Source organism: Panulirus ornatus, chromosome 56, assembly GCF_036320965.1.
Source record: "Panulirus ornatus isolate Po-2019 chromosome 56, ASM3632096v1, whole genome shotgun sequence".
NCBI classification, from domain to species: domain Eukaryota; kingdom Metazoa; phylum Arthropoda; class Malacostraca; order Decapoda; family Palinuridae; genus Panulirus; species Panulirus ornatus.
The window spans coordinates 12,400,494-12,423,671 of NC_092279.1; the positions used below are offsets into that span (position 1 = coordinate 12,400,494).

Genomic DNA, 23,178 nt, shown 5'->3' on the forward strand with positions numbered 1-23,178 from the left:
AGGCAAGTGTTTTGGGAGCTACTGAATCAACATGTCAACAGTTTTGATGCAAGAGATTAGGTATTAGTGATGGGTGATTTCAATGCAAAGGTGAGTAATGTGGCATAATTGGGGAAAATGGGTTATTCAGTTAGGTGAACAGAAATGGTGGACAGCTTGTGGAGCTGAGTGCTGGAAAAGGATTGGTGATTGGGATTACCTTGTTTAGAAATAGAGACAAACATAAGTGTACGTGGGTGAATGGAAAATGTGACCAAGAGGCATTACTGAATTAAGCAATAATTGAAAGGCATGTAAAAGAGACATCTTTGGATGTAAATGTTCTGAGAGTGGCAGCCTGTAGGTGTCTGATTATTACCTAGTGGAGGTGAGGGTGCAGATTTGCAAAAGTTTTTGGAAAATGGAAAATGATATGGGTCAGAACGTGATTATGAAAGTAAGTTAGCATGGAACAGAGACTTGTGTGAAGAAATATCAGGAGAAAACTGAGTGTAGACTGCCAAAGGTGAAAAATACAGAAAGCTAAGGGAAAGGGTGAGGGATGAGAAGTATTTAAGGAAGCACATCTGGCATGTGTGAGAGAAATGCATGGCATGCAGGGGGTGGGCAAGGTGAGAAAGGGTAGTGAATGGTGGGATGATGAAGTAAAGTTGTTAGTGAAGGCGAAGAGAAAGATGTATGGATATTACCTAAAGGGCAGGTGTGTGAATGATTGGAGGATGTTTAAGAAAAAGCAGCATGAGGTCAAGAGGAAGGTGTAGGGTCTGGAAAAGAGGACTAATGAGAGTTGGGACAAGCACGTATCAGCAAACTTCACTTAGGATAAAAAAATGTTTTGGAAGGAGGTTGATATTGTGGGAAAAACAAAAGAACAAAAGGGAACATCAGTCGAGTGGGCAAATAAAGAAGTGGTAACAGGCAGTGATGAATTGAAAAGGAGATGGAGTGGATACTCTGAAGGATTGTGAAACGGATGTAGAGTGTTTGGGTCAAGGAGGTATGCAAAGTGTAAAAGTCATGGCAAATGGTATGGTTAAAAGAGAAAAAGTGGTAAAAGCCTTGCATAATATGAAATATGGCAAAGCAGCTGGAGTGGAGTATTGCAGTTGAATTTCTTAAGAATGGATGACTATTGTTGACAGGTTAATTAAAATTTACAGAGTATGTATGAATCATAATAAGCTGCCTGAGGATCGGCAGAATGCATGCATGGTGCCTTTGTATAAAGGAAAGAGGAACAGTGGTAAGTGTTTGAATTACAAAGATATAAGTCAGTTGAGTGTACCTGGCAAATTGTATGGAAGACTGGTGTTTGAGAGGGTCGTGGCATGCTCAGAGCATTAGTCTGAGAAACAATGTGGTTCCAGGAGTGGAAGAGAATGTGTGTATCAGATGTTTGATTTGAAGAATGTTTGTGATATACTTAAAGAAAGAGATGGATTAGTAAGTGATATTTATGGATCTTGAGAAAGCGTATGATAAGGTTGATAGAGATGCTTTGTGGAAGATGCTATTAGTAGCAGTGAGAAATTCTTATCAAGGGAGTAAGGTGTGTGTGTGTATGTGAGTACAAAGAGAGGAAGAGAGGAAGGTAGGTCTGCAGCAGGAAGTATGTGATCCCAACATTGCTGTTTAATTTGTTTATGGATGGGGTGGTGAGGGAGTTAAATGCAAGGATCTTGGAGAGAGGGGCAGGTATACCATCTGTTGGGGACGAAGGGGCCTGAGAAATGAGTCAGTTGTTGTTTGTTGATGATATGGCACTTTGGGAAATTCAAGTGAGAAACTGCAGAAGTTTGTCTCTGATTCTGGGAGTGTGTGTGAAAGGAGAAAGTTGAGAGTAAATGTTAATAAAAGCAAGGCCATTATGTATAGCAGAGCAAAGAGACAGGTTAGTTGGTGTGTGAGATTGAATAGAGAAAATTTGGAGGAAGTGATGTGTTTTAGATACCTGAGAGAGAACTTGGAAGTAAATGGGACTATGGAAGTGGAGCCAAAGGGTGGGTGATGGGGCAAAAGTTCTGGTAGCATTAGGAATGTGGGAAAATAGAGGCCACTTTCTGGGAAGTCAAAAATGGGTATAGATATACAGAAGCAAATCATGGATTATAGATGAGAATGTATAGAGGAAAGTGAATGTGTTGGAATTTAAATGATTAAGAACAGTATGTAGTGTGAGGATAGTTGACAGCATAAGTAATGACAGATTAAGAGAGAGGTGTAGTAATATGTGTATGGTTAAAAGACCTGAAGAAAGAAAGAGAACTTAAATGGTTTGGGCACATAAAGAGAATGACTGTGGATATATATGTCAGAAATGGAAGGGACAAGAAGAGAAAGATTAAAATGTATATGGATGGACAACATAAAGGATTTTCAGTGCTTGGGACCAGAACATGCAGGTGAGTGAAAGGATACACAGAACAGAGTAAATTGTAGTAATAAAGAGTTGATGTACTGTCAGTGTACTTCACTGAGGCATACAAGGCAGCCATGGAAAGGTCTATGGTGCCTGTTTAAGGATAAGGGTCTTTGGTTTTAGTGCATTATATGACAACTAGAGAATGGATGTGAGCAAATGGGGACTTTATTTCTGTTACTCCTTGGCATTACCTTGCTAATGCAGAAAATAGTAAACAAGTATGAAAGAAGGGGGGGAAATATATATATATATATATATATATATATATATATATATATATATATATATATATATATATATATATATATTTATTTTGCTTTGTCGCTGTCTCCCGCATTTGCGAGGTAGCGCAAGGAAACAGATGAAAGAAATGGCCCAACCCACCCCCATACACAATGTACACACACACACACGCAAATATACATACCCATACATCTCAATGTACACATATATATACACACACAGACACATACATATATACCCATGCACACAATTCACACTGTCTGCCCCTATTCATTCCCATCGCCACCTCGCCACACATGGAATGCCATCCCCCTCCCCCCTCATGTGTGCGAGGTAGCACTAGGAAAAGACAACAAAGGCCCCATTCGTTCACACTCAGTCTCCAGCTGTCACGCAATAATGCCCGAAATCACAGCTCCCTTTCCACATCCAGGCCCCACACAACTTTTTTTTATCTATTTTGCTTTGTCACTGTCTCCCGCGTTAGCGAGGTAGATATATATATATATATATATATATATATATATATATATATATATATATATATATATATATATATATTGAACAAATAAATGAGGAGACTCATGGAAACAGCACACTTATGCAAAGGAAGTGACCAGTAAAAATGGTGATGGGAAAATGTTGAACAACTTGGGAAATAGCTATCCAGGAGGGAACATACTGTGACATCCAGTAAGGTGACCTGCAGATATATGAGTCTTGTGTCTTTGTATCTTGCTCAATCTCTCTGAAAAAGGCTTCTGCGAAAGCCAAAACATGAAGAGGAATAAAGCTCAAAAGCTCTCATCTGTGTTTACTCACCACCCCTATTCACATACTTGTCAAAATGGATTATTAATGCATACACACACACACACACACACACACACACATATTTTTTTCATACTCGAGTGCTGTTTTCCTTTTGAAAAGGTAACGTAGAACAGATGAAGAAAGGTTGAATTTGCTCAGCCATTCTCTAGCTGTCATGTGCTATTTCTAAAAGTTGAAGCAGATATTCACAGGTTTTAATGGGCTCCGCGTACAAGAGGTTACATCACAAGTGAAAAGTTGTCTTTGGCGAGGCTGTATCACTGGGAAGGGAGTACAGCCTTGTCAAAAATCTTCACATTCCAAAGGAGTCTACATCTTCCTGCTCTGAAAGTAGCGCAGCCTTGGGCTGCAGGGGCCTTTAGAAGGGTCCTGGGAAACACCAGGACTTTCATAGAAAATAGTCATCGAGAAATTATAAATAAATGAAATATACCCCCTTCCTCTACTCTTGTATTACTTAACAGAAGGAGTAGAGGTTGGAGCAAAGAAATTATTTTTTTACTTTAATACTTAGTTATCTGTTTTGAATATTACCTCAATCATGGGGGAAACAGCAACTTTATATGAAAGAATACTATGTATATACATATATACATATACATATATATATATATGTATATACATACGAATAAAGTGCATATGAACACGCACCTTCATAGGACATACAAACCTCCAACAGCCAGGATCGAACCCGGGACCCCTGTGCAAGATGCAGGAATGCTAACCGCTAGCATTCCTGCCTCTTGCACAGGGATCCCGAGATCGATCCTGGGTATTGGAGGTTTGTATGATATATATATATATATATATATATATATATATATATATATATATATATATATATATATTTTTTTTTTTTTTTTTTTTTTGCTTTGTCGCTGTCTCCCGCGTTTGCAAGGTAGCGCAAGGAAACAGACGAAAGAAATGGCCCAACCCACGCACCCCCATACACAAGTATATACATACGTCCACACACGCAAATATACATACCTACACAGCTTTCCATGGTTTACCCCAGACGCTTCACATGCCTTGATTTAATCCACTGACAGCACGTCAACCCCGGTATACCACATCGCTCCAATTCACTCTATTCCTTGCCCTCCTTTCACCCTCCTGCATGTTCAGGCCCCGATCACACAAAATCTTTTTCACTCCATCTTTCCACCTCCAATTTGGTCTCCCTCTTCTCCTCGTTCCCTCCACCTCCGACACATATATCCTCTTGGTCAAGCTTTCCTCACTCATTCTCTCCATGTGCCCAAACCATTTCAAAACACCCTCTTCTGCTCTCTCAACCACGCTCTTTTTATTTCCACACATCTCTCTTACCCTTACGTTACTTACTCGATCAAACCACCTCACACCACACATTGCCTCAAACATCTCATTTCCAGCACATCCATCCTCCTGCGCACAACTCTATCCATAGCCCACGCCTCGCAACCATACAACATTGTTGGAACCACTATTCCTTCAAACATACCCATTTTTGCTTTCCGAGATAATGTTCTCGACTTCCACACATTCTTCAAGGCCCCCAGAATTTTCGCCCCCTCCCCCACCCTATGATCCACTTCCGCTTCCATGGTTCCATCCGCTGCCAGATCCACTCCCAGATATCTAAAACACTTCACTTCCTCCAGTTTTTCTCCATTCAAGCTCACCTCCCAATTGACTTGACCCTCAACCCTACTGTACCTAATAACCTTGCTCTTATTCACAATTACTCTTAACTTTCTTCTTTCACACACTTTACCAAACTCAGTCACCAGCTTCTGCAGTTTCTCACATGAATCAGCCACCAGCGCTGCATCATCAGCGAACAGCAACTGACTCACTTCCCAAGTTCTCTCATCCCCAACAGACTTCATACTTGCCCCTCTTTCCAAAACTCTTGCATTCACCTCCCTAACAACCCCATCCATAAACAAATTAAACAACCATGGAGACATCACACACCCCTGCCGCAAACCTACATTCACTGAGAACCAATCACTTTCCTCTCTTCCTACACGTACACATGCCTTACATCCTCGATAAAAACTTTTCACTGCTTCTAACAACTTGCCTCCCACACCATATATTCTTAATACCTTCCACAGAGCATCTCTATCAACTCTATCATATGCCTTCTCCAGATCCATAAATGCTACATACAAATCCATTTGCTTTTCTAAGTATTTCTCACATACATTCTTCAAAGCAAACACCTGATCCACACATCCTCTACCACTTCTGAAACCACACTGCTCTTCCCCAATCTGATGCTCTGTACATGCCTTCACCCTCTCAATCAATACCCTCACATATAATTTACCAGGAATACTCAACAAACTTATACCTCTGTAATTTGAGCACTCACTCTTATCCCCTTTGCCTTTGTACAATGGCACTATGCACGCATTCCGCCAATCCTCAGGCACCTCACCATGAGTCATACATACATTAAAGAACCTTACCAACCAGTCAACAATACAGTCACCCCCTTTTTTAATAAATTCCACTGCAATACCATCCAAACCCACTGCCTTGCCGGCTTTCATCTTCCGCAAAGCTTTTACTACCTCTTCTCTGTTTACCAAATCATTTTCCCTAACCCTCTCACTTTGCACACCACCTCGACCAAAACACCCTATATCTGCCACTCTATCATCAAACACATTCAACAAACCTTCAAAATACTCACTCCATCTCCTTCTCACATCACCACTACTTGTTATCACCTCCCCATTTGCGCCCTTCACTGAAATTCCCATTTGCTCCCTTGTCTTACGCACTTTATTTACCTCCTTCCAGAACATCTATATATATATATATATATATATATATATATATATATATATATATATATATATATATATATATATTTTTTTTTTTTTCATACTATTCGCCATTTCCCACGTTAGCGAGGTAGCGTTAAGAACAGAGGACTGGGCCTTAAAGGGAATATCCTCACCTGGCCCCTTCTCTGTTCCTTCTTTTGGAAAATTAAAAGAAAAACAAGAGGGGAGGATTTCCAGCCCCACGCTCCCTCCCCTTTTAGTCGCCTTCTACGGCACGCAGGATATACGTGGGAAGTATTTTTTCTCTCCTATCCCCAGGGATATACATATATATATATATATATATATATATATATATATATATATATATATATATATATATATATATATATCTTTCTTTCATACTATTCGCCATTTCCCGCATTAGCGAGGTAGCGTTGAGAACAGAGGACTGGGCCCTTGAGGGAATATCCTCACCTGGGCCCCTTCTCTGTTCCCTCTTTCGGAAAATTAAAAAAAAAAGTGAGAGGGGAGGATTTCCAGCCCCCCGCTCCCTCCCCTTTTAGTCGCCTTCTACGACACGCAGGGAATACGTGGGAAGTATTCTTTCTCCCCTATCCCCAGGGATAATATATATATATATATATATATATATATATATATTATATATATATATATATATATATATATATTTTTTTTTTTTTTTTTTTGCTTTGTCGCTGTCTCCCGCGTTTGCGAGGTAGCGCAAGGAAACAGACGAAAGAAATGGCCCAACCCACCCCCACACACATGCACATACATACGTCCACACACGCAAATATACATACCTACACAGCTTTCCATGGTTTACCCCAGACGTCCCACATGCCCTGATTCAACCCACCGACAGCACGTCAACCCCGGTATACCACATCGATCCAATTCACTCTATTCCTTGCCCTCCTTTCACCCTCCTGCATGTTCAGGCCCCGATCACACAAAATCTTTTTCACTCCATCTTTCCACCTCCAATTTGGTCTCCCACTTCGCCTTGTTTCCTCCACCTCCGACACATATATCCTCTTGGTCAATCTTTCCTCACTCATTCTCTCCATGTGCCCAAACCATTTCAAAACACCCTCTTCTGCTCTCTCAACCACGCTCTTTTTATTTCCACACATCTCTCTTACCCTTACGTTACTTACTCGATCAAACCACCTCACACCACACATTGTCCTCAAACATCTCATTTCCAGCACATCCATCCTCCTGCGCACAACTCTATCCATAGCCCACGCCTCGCAACCATACAACATTGTTGGAACCACTATTCCTTCAAACATACCCATTTTTGCTTTCCGAGATAATGGTCTCGACTTCCACACATTCTTCAAGGCTCCCAGAATTTTCGCCCCCTCCCCCACCTTGTGATCCACTTCCGCTTCCATGGTTCCATCCGCTGCCAGATCCACTCCCAGATATCTAAAACACTTTACTTCCTCCAGTTTTTCTCCATTCAAACTTACCTCCCAATTGACTTGACCCTCAACCCTACTGTACCTAATAACCTAGCTCTTATTCACATTTACTCTCAACTTTCTTCTTTCACACACTTTACCAAACTCAGTCACCAGCTTCTGCAGTTTCTCACATGAATCAGCCACCAGTGCTGTATCATCAGCGAACAGCAACTGACTCACTTCCCAAGCTCTCTCATCCCCGACAGACTTCATACTTGCCCCTCTTTCCAAAACTCTTGCATTCACCTTCCTAACAACCCCATCCATAAACAAATTAAACAACCATAGAGACATCACACACCCCTGCCGCAAACCTACATTCACTGAGAACCAATCACTTTCCTCTCTTCCTACACGTACACATATATATGCATATATTCACAATTTTCTGCATCAGCAAGGTAGTGTCAAGAACAGATAACAGCCTTACAGAGAAAAATCCTCACTTGGCCCCCTTCTCTGCTCCTTCTTTCAGAAAAGAAAAACTGGAGGGAAGGATTTCTAGCTCCCCGAAGAAAGAAGAAAGCCGAGAGTAAATGTGAATAAGAGCAAGGTTATTAGGTACAGTAGGGTTGAGGGACAAGTTAATTGGGAGGTAAGTTTGAATGGAGAAAAACTGGAGGAAGTGAAGTGTTTTAGATATCTGGGAGTGGATTTGGCAGCGGATGGAACCATGGAAGCGGAAGTGAATCATAGGGTGGGGGAGGGGGTGAAAGTTCTGGCAGCGTTGAAGAATGTGTGGATGTCGAGAACATTATCTCGGAAAGCAAAAATGGGTATGTTTGAAGGAATAGTGGTTCCAACAATGTTATATGGTTGCAAGGCATGGGCTATGGATAGAGTTGTGCGCAGGAGGGTGGATGTGCTAGAAATGAGATGTTTAAGGACAATATGTGGTGTGAGGTGGTTTGATCGAGTAAGTAATAATAGGGTAAGAGAGTTGTGTGGTAATAAAAAGAGTTTTATTTGAGAGAGCAGAAGAGGGTGTTTTGAAATGGTTTAGTCACATGGAGAGAATGAGTGAGGAAAGATTGACAAAGAGGATATATGTGTCAGAGGTGGAGGGAACAAGAAGTGGGAGACCAAATTGGAGGTGGAAAGATGGAGTGAAAAAGATTTTGAGTGATTGGGGCGTGAACATTCAGGAGGGTGAAAGGCGTGCAAGGAATAGAGTGAATTGGATCGATGTGGTATACCAGGGTCGACGTGCTGCCAATGGATTGAATCAGGGCATGTGAAGCGTCTGGGGTAAACCATGGAAAGTTCAGTGGGGCCTGGATGTGGAAAGGTTGCTGTGGTTTCGGGCATTGTTGCATGACAGCTAGAGACTGAATGTGAACGAATGGGGCCTTTCTTGTCTTTTCCTAGCGCTACCTCGCACACATGAGGGGGGAGGGGTTTGTTATTTCATGTGTGGCGAGGTGGCGATGGGAATGAATAAAAGCAGACTATGAATTATGTCCATGTGTATATATATGTATATGTCTGTGTGTGTATATATATGTATATGTTAAGATGTATAGGTATGTATATTTGCGTGTGTGGACGTTTATGTATATACATGTGTATGTGTGTGGGTTGGGCCATTTCTTTCGTCTGTTTCCTTGCACTACCTTGCAAACACGGGAGACAGCGACAAAGCAAAATAATAATAATAATAAATATATATATATATATATATATATATATATATATATATATATATATATATATATATATATATATATATATATATACTTCCCACGTATTCCCTGCATGTTGTAGAAGGTGACTAAAAGGGGAGAAAGCAGGGGGCTGGAAATGCTCCCCTCCCGTTTTTAATTTTCCAAAAGAAGGAACAGAGAAGGGGCTAAGTGAGGATGTTCCCTCTAAGGCTCAGTCCTCTGTTCTTAATGCTACTTCGCTAATGCGGGAAATGGCAAATATGTATGAATATATATATATATATATATATATATATATATATATATATATATATATATATATATATCTTCTTCATCTTCTTCATACTATTCGCCATATATATATATATATATATATATATATATATATATATATATATATATATATATATATATATATATATATATATATATATATTTTTTTTTTCAAACTATTCGCCATTTCCCGCGTTAGCGAGGTAGCGTTAAGAACAGAGAACTGGGCCACTGAGGGAATATCCTCACCTGGCCCCCTTCTCTGTTCCTTCTTTTGGAAAATTAAAAAAAATTGAGAGGGGAGGATTTCCAGCCCCCCGCTCCCTCCCCTTTTAGTCGCCTTCTACGACACGCAGGGAATACGTGGGAAGTATTCTTTCTCCCCTATCCCCAGGGATAATATATATATATATATATATATATATATATATTATCCCTGGGGATAGGGGAGAAAGAATACTTCCCACGTATTCCCTGCGTGTCGTAGAAGGCGACTAAAAGGGAAGGGAGCGGGGGGCTGGAAATCCTCCCCTCTCGTTTTTTTTTTTTTATTTTTTTTTTTCCAAAAGAAGGAACAGAGAAGGGGGCCAGGTGAGGATATTCCCTCAAAGGCCCAGTCCTCTGTTCTTAGCGCTACCTCGCTAATGCGGGAAATGACGAATAGTATGAAAAAAAAAAAAAAAAAAAATATATATATATATATATATATATATATATATATATATATATATATATATATATATATATATATGTATATACAGGTACTCCACCGATTTTCCAGCACTCTTGGTTCCAAAGCCTTGCCGAATTATCCATTTTGCCGGACCAACTGTGGTCAAGTAATAATAATTCATCAACACACCTCTAACCCACTAATTATACATCTCCCATGTGCCAAAAGTATACCATGGACTGCTGGAAATCTAAAGTAAACAAATATTAAATGTTTCAGCACCCTAAGATGGTAAGTCTGTCATTAGATTGTTTGAACCCTGTGGGTCTTCATCTTCTGTTGTTAGTGTTTTCCTAGGTATGCAGTTTCATCTGCATTATACATCTGCTCAGGACTGAGGTGCTTGTAAGCTATGAGTTTTGTAAATTCGTTCACATACTCAGAAGCTCCCTCGTGGTTTGCAGACCGCTTTTCTCCACACACTTTATTCATGGAAATTCTATGATGCTTCTTGAATCTTTGAAGCCATCCTTCACTATAGTCATGTTCATGTTTTAATTTCAGTTCTTTATGGAACAACTTAGCCTGGTCCATTATCATGCTACCTGACAAGTCCACTCCATCACTCCAACGCTGTCGAAACCGTTTCATCATCACTCGATTGTGCTCAGTACTCTTACCATCTTTCATAGTTTTTCTAATCATCATTTGCTTCTTGGAATCACTGTCTGCATAGGATTTCAATATGTTCTCCCTTAGCTTCTTCATATCATAAATAGTTGATGAACCAATACTGTAGATGTGACACAGCTTACGCACTGACTCACCACGGTCCATTTTTTCAACAGTTCTACTTTATCTTGGATCGATATGGACTGGTGTTTACATTTGACATCACGACTGACTCTCTCATGTCTTAGAAGCCATAGCTAGGGTTAAATCTATGCAAAATAAGGTAAGAATCTCACAAAATTGCAGTATCACCTCCAACAAGTGCAGTGTAAAGAATGTAAATAAGCGCGCCCTACACATAACACCATCTGTAGCCGCCCAGTAAACTAGTCTGGTGGCGGCAGTAATTTCAAATTCCCTCACGTAATTTTGTCCAGACTAAAAGAGGTGCCAAACCATCAGTTGCCAGAAGTTCGGTGGTGTACCTGTATCATTCATTTATTTATCTATCGTACTTAATTGCTGTTTCCTGCATCAGCGAGTTAGTGCCAGAAACAGACGAAGAATGGCCCATCCACTCATATACACACACACATATTATATATATATATATATATATATATATATATATATATATATATATATATATTTTTTTTTTCAAACTATTCGCCATTTCCCGCGTTAGCGAGGTAGCGTTAAGAACAGAGGACTGGGCCATTGAGGGAATATCCTCACCTGGCCCCCTTCTCTGTTCCTTCTTTTGGAAAATTAAAAAAAATTGAGAGGGGAGGATTTCCAGCCCCCCGCTCCCTCCCCTTTTAGTTGCCTTCTACGACATGCAGGGAATACATGGGAATATTCTTTCTCCCCTATACCCAGGGATAATATATATATATATATATATATATATATATATATATATATATATATATATATTTTTTTTTTTTCAAACTATTCGCCATTTCCCGCATTAGCGAGGTAGCGTTAAGAACAGAGGACTGGGCCTTTTTCGGAATATCCTCACCTGGCCCCCTCTGTTCCTTCTTTTGGAAAATTAAAAAAAAACGAGAGGGGAGGATTTCCAGCCCCCCGCTCCCTCCCCTTTTAGTCGCCTTCTACGACACGCAGGGAATACGTGGGAAGTATTCTTAATCCCCTATCCCCAGGGATAATATATATATATATATATACATAAACACCCATACACACACATATACATATATATATATATATATATATATATATATATACATACACAGACTTATACATATATACACATGTACATATTCATACTTGCTAGCCTTCATCCATTCTTGTCGCTACCCCACCCCACAGGAAACAGCATTGCTAACCCCCACTTCAGTGAGGTAGCATCAGGAAAAACAGACAAAAAAAGGACACTTTCATTCACACTCAGGCTCTGGCTGTTACGTGTAATGCACCAAAACCACAGCTCTCTATCCACATCCAGGCTCCACAGACCTTTCCATGGTTTACCCCAGAGGCTTCACATGCCCTGGTTCAGTCCACTGACAGCATGTTGACTCCAGTATACCACATTGTTCCAATTCACTCCATTCCTTGCACGCCTCACACCCTCCTGTATGTTCAGTCCCCGATCACTCAAAATCTTTTTCACTCTATCCTTCCACCTCCAATTTGGTCTCCTACTTCTAGTTCCCTCCACCTCTGACACATATATCCTCTTTGTCAATCTTCCCTCACTCATTCTCTCCATATGTACAAACCATTTCTACACACCCTCTTCTGCTCTTTCAACATCTCTCTTACCCTTTCATTACTTAATCAAACCACCTCACACCACATACTGACCTCAGACATTTCATTTCCAACACATCCACCCTCCTCCCCACAACCCTCTCTACAGCCCATGCCTCACAATCATACAATATTGTTGGAACTACTATTCCTTCAAACATATCCATTTTTGCTCTCTGAGATAATGTTCTTTCCTTCCACACATTCTTCATCACTCCCAGAATCTTTGTACCCTCCTTCACCCTTTGACACTTCTGCCACCAATCCCTAAGTAGAAATAAAGCTTACCTCTGCCTTATACTTCAGTAACCTCTTCTCATGAATTCTCGCCAACTCAACATGTATGTATAACACCAACAAAACACATACACACTGAACTATACCAATGAGCACTAAACAACCAACCTCCCAACTAGTCTTAAACCCCAACCCTTAAACATACACCTATCAGAAACCATACTCCCAACACAAAAATGAGTCACTCATCTCTCTAAGCTCTGGATATCACCCATCACTACAACAATGCAAACTCCATTTTAATATATCCCAAAACCCTTCATGACCCTGATGCAACTACCACAAAAAAAACGAAGAAGTGCCCTGCACTCTCTGCACATAGATGCACACAGAACATGCTTTACACTTCATGACCTGTGGTTTCAACCACAGGCTGTATATATATATATATATATATATATATATATATATATATATATATATATATATATATATATATATATATATTATTTTTTTTATTTTATTATACTTTGTCGCTGTCTCCCGCGTTAGCGAGGTAGTGCAAGGAAACAGATGAAAGAATGGCCCAACCCACCCACATACACATGTATATACATAAATGCCACACATGCACAAATACATACCTATGCATTTCAACGTATACATACACAGACATATACATATAAACATGTACATATTCATACATGCTACCTTCATCCATTCCCGCTGCCACCCCGCCACACATGAAATGACACCCCCTCCCCGCGTGCGCATGAGGAAGTGCTAGGAAAGGACAACAAAGGCCACATTCATCCACACTCAGTCTCTAACTGTCATGTGTAATGCATCAAAACCACAGCTCCCTTTCCACATTGAGGCCCAACAAAACTTTCCATGGTTTACCCCAGACGCTTCACATGCCCTGGTTCAATCCACTGACAGCAAGTCGACCCCAGTATACCACATGGTTCCAATTCACTCTATTCCTTGCAAGCCTTTCACCCTCATGTATGCTTAGGCCCCGATTGCTCAAAATCTTCTTCACTCCATATCCTTCCACCTCCAATTTGGTCTCCCACTTCTCATTCCCTTCACCTCTGACATATATCCTCTTTGTCAATCTTTCCTCACTCATTCTCTCCATGTGATCAAACCATTTCAATGCACCCTCTTCTGCTCTCTCAACCACACTCTTTTTATTACCACACATCTTTCTTACCCTATCATTACTTACTCGATCAAACCACCTCACGCTACATATTGTCCTCAAACATCTCATTTCCAACACATCCACCCTCCTCTGCACAACCCTGTCACCAATGCCTCGCAACCATATAACATTGTTGAAACCACTATTCCTTCAAACATACCCATTTTTGCTTCCCGAGATAACATATATATATATATATATATATATTTATTTATCTATATTTATTTTGCTTTGTTGCTGTTTCCCGCGTTAGCGAGGTAGCGCAAGGAAACAAACGAAAGAATGGCCCAACCTGCCCACATACACATGTATATACATACACGTCCACACATGCAAATATACATACCTATACATCTAAATGTACACATATATATACACACACAGACATATACATATATACACATGTACATAATTCATACTGTCTGCCTTTATTTGTTCCCATCGCCACCCCGCCACACACGGAATAACAACCCCCTCCCCCCCTCATGTGTGCGAGGTAGCGCTAGGAAAAGACACCAAAGGCCCCATTCGTTCACACTCAGTCTCTAGCTGTCATGTAATAATGCACTGAAATATATATATATACTTTTTCTTTTCTTTCTTTTAAACTTCGCCATTTCCCACGTTAGCGAGGTAGCGTTAGGAACAGAGGACTGGGCCTTTTTTGGAATATATATATATATATATATATATATATATATATATATATATATATATATATATATATATATATATATATATATATAAGGGGATAAGAGTGAGTGCTCAAATTACAGAGGTATAAGTTTGTTGAGTATTCCTGGTAAATTATATGGGAGGGTATTGATTGAGAGGGTGAAGGCATGTACAGAGCATCAGATTGGGGAAGAGCAGTGTGGTTTCAGAAGTGGTAGAGGATGTGTGGATCAGGTGTTTGCTTTGAAGAATGTATGTGAGAAATACTTAGAAAAGCAAATGGATTTGTATGTAGCATTTATGGATCTGGAGAAGGCATATGATAGAGTTGATAGAGATGCTCTGTGGAAGGTATTAAGAATATATGGTGTGGGAGACAAGTTGTTAGAAGCAGTGAAAAGTTTTTATCGAGGATGTAAGGCATGTGTACGTGTAGGAAGAGAGGAAAGTGATTGGTTCTCAGTGAATGTAGGTTTGCGGCAGGGGTGTGTGATGTCTCCATGGTTGTTTAATTTGTTTATGGATGGGGTTGTTAGGGAGGTAAATGCAAGAGTTTTGGAAAGAGGGGCAAGTATGAAGTCTGTTGTGGATGAGAGAGCTTGGGAAGTGAGTCAGTTGTTGTTCGCTGATGATGCGGCGCTGGTGGCTTATTTGGGTGAGAAACTGCAGAAGCTGGTGACTGAGTTTGGTAAAGTGTGTGAAAGAAGAAAGTTAAGAGTAAATGTGAATAAGAGCAAGGTTATTAGGTACAGTAGGGTTGAGGGTCAAGTCAATTGGGAGGTAAGTTTGAATGGAGAAAAACTGGAGGAAGTAAAGTGTTTTAGATATCTGGGAGTGGATCTGGCAGCGGATGGAAGCGGAAGTGAATCATAGGGTGGGGGAGGGGGCGAAAATCCTGGGAGCATTGAAGAATGTGTGGAAGTCGAGAACATTATCTCGGAAAGCAAAAATGGGTATGTTTGAAGGAATAGTGGTTCCAACAATGTTGTATGGTTGCGAGGCGTGGGCTATGGATAGTGTTGTGCGCAGGAGGGTGGATGTGCTGGAAATGAGATGTTTGAGGACAATGTGTGGTGTGAGGTGGTTTGATCGAGTAAGTAATGTAAGGGTAAGAGAGATGTGTGGAAATAAAAAGAGCATGGTTGAGAGAGCAGAAGAGGGTGTTTTGAAATGGTTTGGGCACATGGAGAGAATGAGTGAGGAAAGATTGACCAAGAGGATATATGTGTCAGAGGTGGAGGGAACGAGGAGAAGTGGGAGACCAAATTGGAGGTGGAAAGATGGAGTGAAAATGATTTTGAGTGATCGGGGCCTGAACATGCAGGAGGGTGAAAGGCAGGCAAGGAATAGAGTGAATTGGTTCGATGTGGTATACCGGGTTGACATGCTGTCAGTGGATTGAATCAAGGCATGTGAAGCGTCTGGGGTAAACCATGGAAACTTGTGTGGGGCCTGGATGTGGAAAGGGAGTTGTGGTTTCGGGCATTATTGCATGACAGCTGGAGACTGAGTGTGAACGAATGGGGCCTTTGTTATCTTTTCCTAGCGCTACCTCGCACACATGAGAGGGAGGGGATGGTATTCCATGTGTGGCGAGGTGGCGATGGGAATGAATAAAGGCAGGCAGTGTGAATTGTGTGCATGGGTATATATGTATGTGTCTGTGTGTGTATATATATGTGTACATTGAGATGTATGGGTGTGTAGGTTTGCGTGTGTGGACGTGTGTGTATATACATGTGTATGGGGGTGGGTTGGGCCATTTCTTTCTTCTGTTTACTTGTGCTACCTCGCAAATGCGGGAGACAGCGACAAAGCAAAATAAATAAATATATAAATGATAATATATATATATATATATATATATATATATATATATATATCCCTGGGGATAGGGGAGAAAGAATACTTCCCACGTATTCCCTGCGTGTCGTAGAAGGCGACTAAAAGGGGAGGGAGCGGGGGGCTGGAAATCCTCCCCTCTCACTTTTTTTTTTTAATTTTCCAAAAGAGGGAACAGAGAAGGGGCCCAGGTGAGGATATTCCCTCAAGGGCCCAGTCCTCTGTTCTCAACGCTACCTCGCTAATGCGGGAAATGGCGAATAGTATGAAAGAAAGAAAAAATATATATTGTAAACTGCTAGAAGCAGTGAGAAGTTTTTATCAAAGTCACTGTCAGTCAGACACCCGATAAGGTGGATTGTCTCCATAAAACATGTGCCACATGTATAGAAAAATTACATGTTAAATGAAATTATATTAACTCCTACTGAAGTGTAATTTCACCTTCATAACTATCATCATGGACTAGCATCTGGGGTAAACCATGAAATATGCATATTTCATGCATATTTGCCATTTCCTGCAAGGTAGCATCAAGAACAAATGAATGAGCCTTAGAGGGAAAAATCCTCCCTTGGCCCACTTTGTTCCTTTTTTCAAAAAAGTAAAATAGGACCTTTCCATGGTTTACCCCAGATGCTTCACATGCCCTGGTTCAATCCATTGACAGCATGTTGACCCCTGTACACCACATTGTTCCAATTCATTCTATTCCTTGCACGCCTTTCACCCTCCTGTATGTTCAGGCCCCGATCGCTCAAAATCTTTTTCACTCCATCCTTCCACCTCCAATTTGGTCTCCCGCTTCTCCTTGTTCTCTCAACCTCTGACACATATATTCTGTTTGTCAATCTTTCCTCATATATATATATTTTTTTTTTTTTTTTTTTTTTCATACTATTCGCCATTTCCCGCATTAGCGAGGTAGCGCTAAGAACAGAGGACTGGGCCTTTGAGGGAATATCCTCACCTGGCCCCCTTCTCTGTTCCTTCTTTTGGAAAAAAAAAAAAAAAAAAAAAAAAAAAAAAAAAAAAAAAAAACGAGAGGGGGGGATTTCCAGTCCCCCGCTCCCTTCCCTTTTAGTCGCCTTCTACGACACGCAGGGAATACGTGGGAAGTATTCTTTCTCCCCTATCCCCAGGGATAAAATATATATATATATATATATATATATATATATATATATATATATATATATATATATATATAGGGATATATATATATATATATATATATATATATATATATATATATATATATATATATATATATATATATTATTTATTTATTTTGCTTTGTCGCTGTCTCCCGCGTTATATATATATATATATATATATATATATTTTTTTTTTTCATACTATTCGCCATTTCCCACGATAGCGAGGTAGCGTTAAGAACAGAGGACTGGGCCTTTGAGGGAATACCCTCACCTGGCCCCCTTCTCTGTTCCTTCTTTTGGAAAATTAAAATAAAAAAATGAGAGGGAAGGATTTCCAGCCCCCTGCTCCCTTCCCTTTTAGTTGCCTTCTACGACACGCAGGGAATACGTGGGAAGTATTCTTTCTCCCCTATCCCCAGGAAATGAGATGTTTGAGGACAATGTGTGGTGTGAGGTGGTTTGATCGAGTAAGTAACGTAAGGGTAAGAGAGATGTGTGGAAATAAAAAGAGCGTGGTTGAGAGAGCAGAAGAGGGTGTTTTGAAATGGTTTGGGCACATGGAGAGAATGAGTGAGGAAAGATTGACTAAGAGGATATATGTGTCGGAGGTGGAGGGAACGAGGAGAAGAGGGAGACCAAATTTAAGGTGGAAAGATGGAGTGAAAAGGATTTTGTGTGATCGGGGCCTGAACATGCAGGAGGGTGAAAGGAGGGCAAGGAATAGAGTGAATTGGAGCGATGTGGTATACAGGGGTTGACGTGCTGTCAGTGGATTGAATCAAGGCATGTGAAGCGTCTGGGGTAAACCATGGAAAGCTGTGTAGGTATGTATATTTGCGTGTGTGGACGTGTGTATGTACATGTGTATGGGGGGGGGGGTTGGGCCATTTCTTTCGTCTGTTTCCTTGCGCTACCTCGCAAACGCGGGAGACAGCGACAAAGTATAAAAAAAAAAAAAAAAATATATATATATATATATATATATATATATATATATATATATATATATATATATATATATATATATATATACATATATATATATATATATATACATACATACATATATACATACATATATCACATTGGGACATGCTTAAACAAGAGACCCCCAGTGTTGAATATTCTGAAAAGGTTGCCATGTCACATGAAATTGAGTATAGTTGTGAGATCTTTAATTTCTTGATATCCAACTAGCTGTTACCAATGTTTTGAAAATACAAAAGATATCCTTCATTGTAGCGTGATCTGATTAGTTAGAGCAATAATAAAATAACATTTGTCAACCAATGCATATCCTAGATTTACTTTTAACCTGATGTAATGTCCATTGAAATGCTCATATTTGATATTATATTTCATCTGTTAGGATATTTAGAGATATCAAGTTTGATTAGTGTACGAACGTCTTGTATATCTATACCTGTAACTTCTTTGGTCATTATATCATGTGAGAATTGTAAGTAGGACCTTCACTGTTGAAATGCACACAAGTAGTATATTGTACTGTTTTAGGATAACATTGAATTCACTGCCAAACTCACAACACAAAGCAATTAGGAAAAAATCAGAATGATCAGCACACTAGGCAAATGCATTCCTGAGAGTTGGTCTGTCAAGATTGTCAGGGCTTATGGCTCTGTTCATGTGTGATTTATTCATACTTTTGAAATAAGGATTATTATAACATGGGCCATTCATGTTAAGAATTTTTTAAGAAATTTATTACCCCAGATAGGGAACTTTCAATGTATTAGTATTTGATAGAAGCCTGTCGAGACACTATACGAAAATGTGATGTTAGGCATTTACGTTGTGTCTTGAACTGCTTCATGCAAAGCCCAATAGGTCAACTTACTGATCATACTATGCATTTTTGTGTTTACCAAATGTTATACCCCTCCTTTTAATGTTGGTTACCCATTTTTAGTGTAGTCTGTTAGATAAGATTAGAGAATGTATCACCGTAAGCAGTTTCTGACTGATGGAAGTGTGATGTGAATGATAATTATGAAAAGAAAGTAAAACTTCAACGAGCCACATTTTTTAATAATATGACTAAGGCTCACAAGTACTGCATCTCATATTTATTTGCCCACACATTACTCTTGTGCCCTTTGTCCAAATCTCAGAGGATGGGAGAACATTTCTGCAGCATTATATGACTGTTTTCTGGAGGCACTGGAAACTAAGGGCTTGTAAAGTTTAAAGTATTTGGGAGAATAGGAAGCAAATAAATTGTGTGGCAGGATAAAAGCTCATTTTCAATTAGTACTCCAAGGAATAATGATTCAGTTATGTAATAGCAATCAAGGCTCAGTTAAAGATGCATAATGTCGGATATTTCATGTTTTTTCAGAGTACTGTCAATATTGTGTGTTCAATAGTTGCCTGTTGAGAAAGCTTGAAGGTAATGATGAGCCTTTTTATCCTTTCCAGTGGGCACATTTTTATATCCAGTTAGTAGGATGTTTGTACCTTACTTGTGTTAGAAAGCTATAGATACACTTTAAAATATGTAAGACTTACTGATAATGAAATTTTTTTTATAAGTAATTCTGACTTCATTGTTGAATGATCACTATCATAATTCAGTATGAGGAATAGCAAGGAGCTGGATTATGATTCTCTTCTTGGCCTTTATGAAAGTTATGGGTAATACATTGTTATATACTTTACATATAGGCAGCATATTGGTAAACAGAGTATTATCAATTAAAGGCATATACTTCATTACTACTGTAATTGGGATGTACAGTAATGATGCAATGACAGTTGTTTACACTTAGGATCCTGAGCGGAGAGATCACAAAGACTTCTTTCTTAACAACCTTCTTGGTATTATTTATAATTCATTCTTGTAGTCCTATTTCATTACTTTCTGAAAAATATTTTCAGATTTTAAACTCTTGCTATTCTCTCATCCAGTCCTGTGTTGTGATGATCAGCTATTGTATGTGTGTGTCTGTCATTCCCCAGTTTTGCGACCGTTCCAGACCACTGCTCGGGGTCCTTGTATTTGTTATTGTGATAGAGATATGTGTGTGTATCCATTGACTACAGAGGATCATGTTGTTGAAATATATGACTTAGCATGATAATGAGTTTTATCAAAGGATAGTCCTGTGTTGTGTGAATGAACCGTTATTAATTCTGTATAGGATCTCTTTTGTAGCAGGGGTGGATATGTAAATTACAAATATCATCTCAATGTGCACTTAATAGTGCTGATATTCTTCCAGCACATCACAGATGCAATGGGGTTACTTAGTGCAAGTCTCAATTCTGAAGCAATTGTCAACAGTTTTTAGACTAATGCATTGTGATGACACCTTGTGTTTTACAATGTTTAAAGACTCAATATACTGATTGTACTAATTTAAGTACTTTATTTTATATCTCCAGGTAGCACAAACATCACTTTTTTAGTCATAATATACACTGTACATGCCAGGAAAATTGTTTAGGTTTTCTTAACCTTCATCCTTTTAGCAAACAGTTGAAGCATGTGTACAAAGCACATTTTAAGATATACACTAGTTGTAGATAAGTGCATCACATCTGGAAGCTCCAGCTGTGAAAGAGACCATAAGTATTTTCTTGGAATGTACAGTATAACACTAAAGTTCCATTATTTGTTGATTTCATAAACTAGCATAACCCCTAGCATTAGTTTGGGATGGCGACTCTACTCTGCGATTCAAGTCTTTACCATGTACATTCCAAGCTTACAAGTTACAAAGTGAATATAGTTGATAAGCAATGCAATACCTTTTCCTTACCTTTGAAGTTAAAACAGGAAGTTATTACTATGGTCTGGCATTCATAGATTGTAATAAAAATTTTAAAAGAAATATGCAAAAGTACAAATTACAGCAATGAAAAATATAAAAGATAGTGTGATCTGACTGCTTGGTAAACTCAAAACTGCAACATCAACAGTGTTGCATATGTCAATGAGCATATGTCAAAAGATAGGGTGAGTGCTCAACTAAGTTCAAGGTTTGATGCTAAAGCCCTCCTAATATAATTACCTATTTGTACAGTATGGTGAGAAAGATCTATGCACATGGTGCCCCATCTATTAAACCACTTCTCCTATCTTAAAATTCTGAAAATTTTGAATAAGATCAGTATCTGCAATTATGTTTACTTAAGAGGTGGCACCTACAGTTCTTGTTAAATGAATACCATGGGCATCACAGGAATTAAATGCAGCTGCATGTAATACTAAACATAGAAGCCTTCTTGGATACCATAACAGGAACTAGGGTACAGGAATACACATGGATCTTCTTCTTGTGGAGGTTAGCATTACAGACTGTTGTTCATGCACAGGCTACTTGGGATCAATCTTGCATAGGTCTGAATCCTGGTTGTAACAGACAGTTATGCTTGATTGCCATTTCCTGTGTTAGCAGGGTAGTGCTACGGACAGAGGAAGAAAGGCTGCATTCACTCACATCCATTTCTAGTTGTCATATAACTTTGTTCAGCATACTTGGTATGTTGAATGAAAGAGTGGTGACTGAGAGGGTGGTGGCATGCATAAGCATCAGACTGGAGTAGAACTATGTGATTTCAGGGGTGGTAAAGAATGTATGGATCAAGTGTTTGCTTTGAAGATTTTGTGTGGAAATACTAAGAGAAACTAAGCAATTCTGATTTGGCAGAAAGCATACTTAGAGCATTAGACTGGGAAGGAATGATGTGGTTTCAGGAATGGTAAAGGATGTGTGGCTCAGATGTCTCCTTGAAGAATGTGTGTGAGAAATACTTGGAGTAACAGAAGGATTTGTGGCATTCATGGATCTGGAGAAAGCCTATGACAGGGATGATAAAGATGTTTTATGGAAGGTAATTTAGTTTGGTATGGGAAGAATGCTACTAGAAACAGAAAGGAGTTTTTATCAAGAGAATGGAGCATGTGTGTGAGGAGGGCAAATTGTTCCAGCTGAAGGTGCTTGTGCAGCAGGTATGTGTGATGTCACCATGGCAATTTAATTTGTTTATGGATGGAGTGTTGAGGGAGCTAAATGCAAGGATCTTAGTGTAAGAGGGAAATGCAGTCTGCAGCAGGTGAGGAGGCCTGGGAAGTGAGGTAGTCATTGTCTGGTGACAACATGGCACTGGTGGCAGATTTAAGGTAGAAGCAGCAGAAGTTGGTGACTGGGTTTGGGGAAAAGTGTGAAAAAGAAAAGTTGGGGGC

General features: G+C 39.5%; 1 protein-coding gene across 5 annotated transcripts in view; it reads right to left on the reverse strand.

Moving 5' to 3' along the window:
- Nucleotides 1-23,178, reverse strand: part of LOC139765896 (N-acetylated-alpha-linked acidic dipeptidase 2-like) — a 119,633-nt gene that overhangs the window by 14,232 nt on the left and 82,223 nt on the right. The window contains exon 17 of one of the 5 annotated variants that reach the window (XM_071693830.1): nucleotides 21,339-22,397. The exons of the other annotated variants lie outside the window; for them this stretch is intronic. The gene's annotated coding sequence lies outside the window, so the exon portion shown is untranslated. Of the gene's footprint in view, nucleotides 1-21,338; nucleotides 22,398-23,178 lie in introns of those variants that run through there. 5 annotated transcript variants of the gene reach the window in all.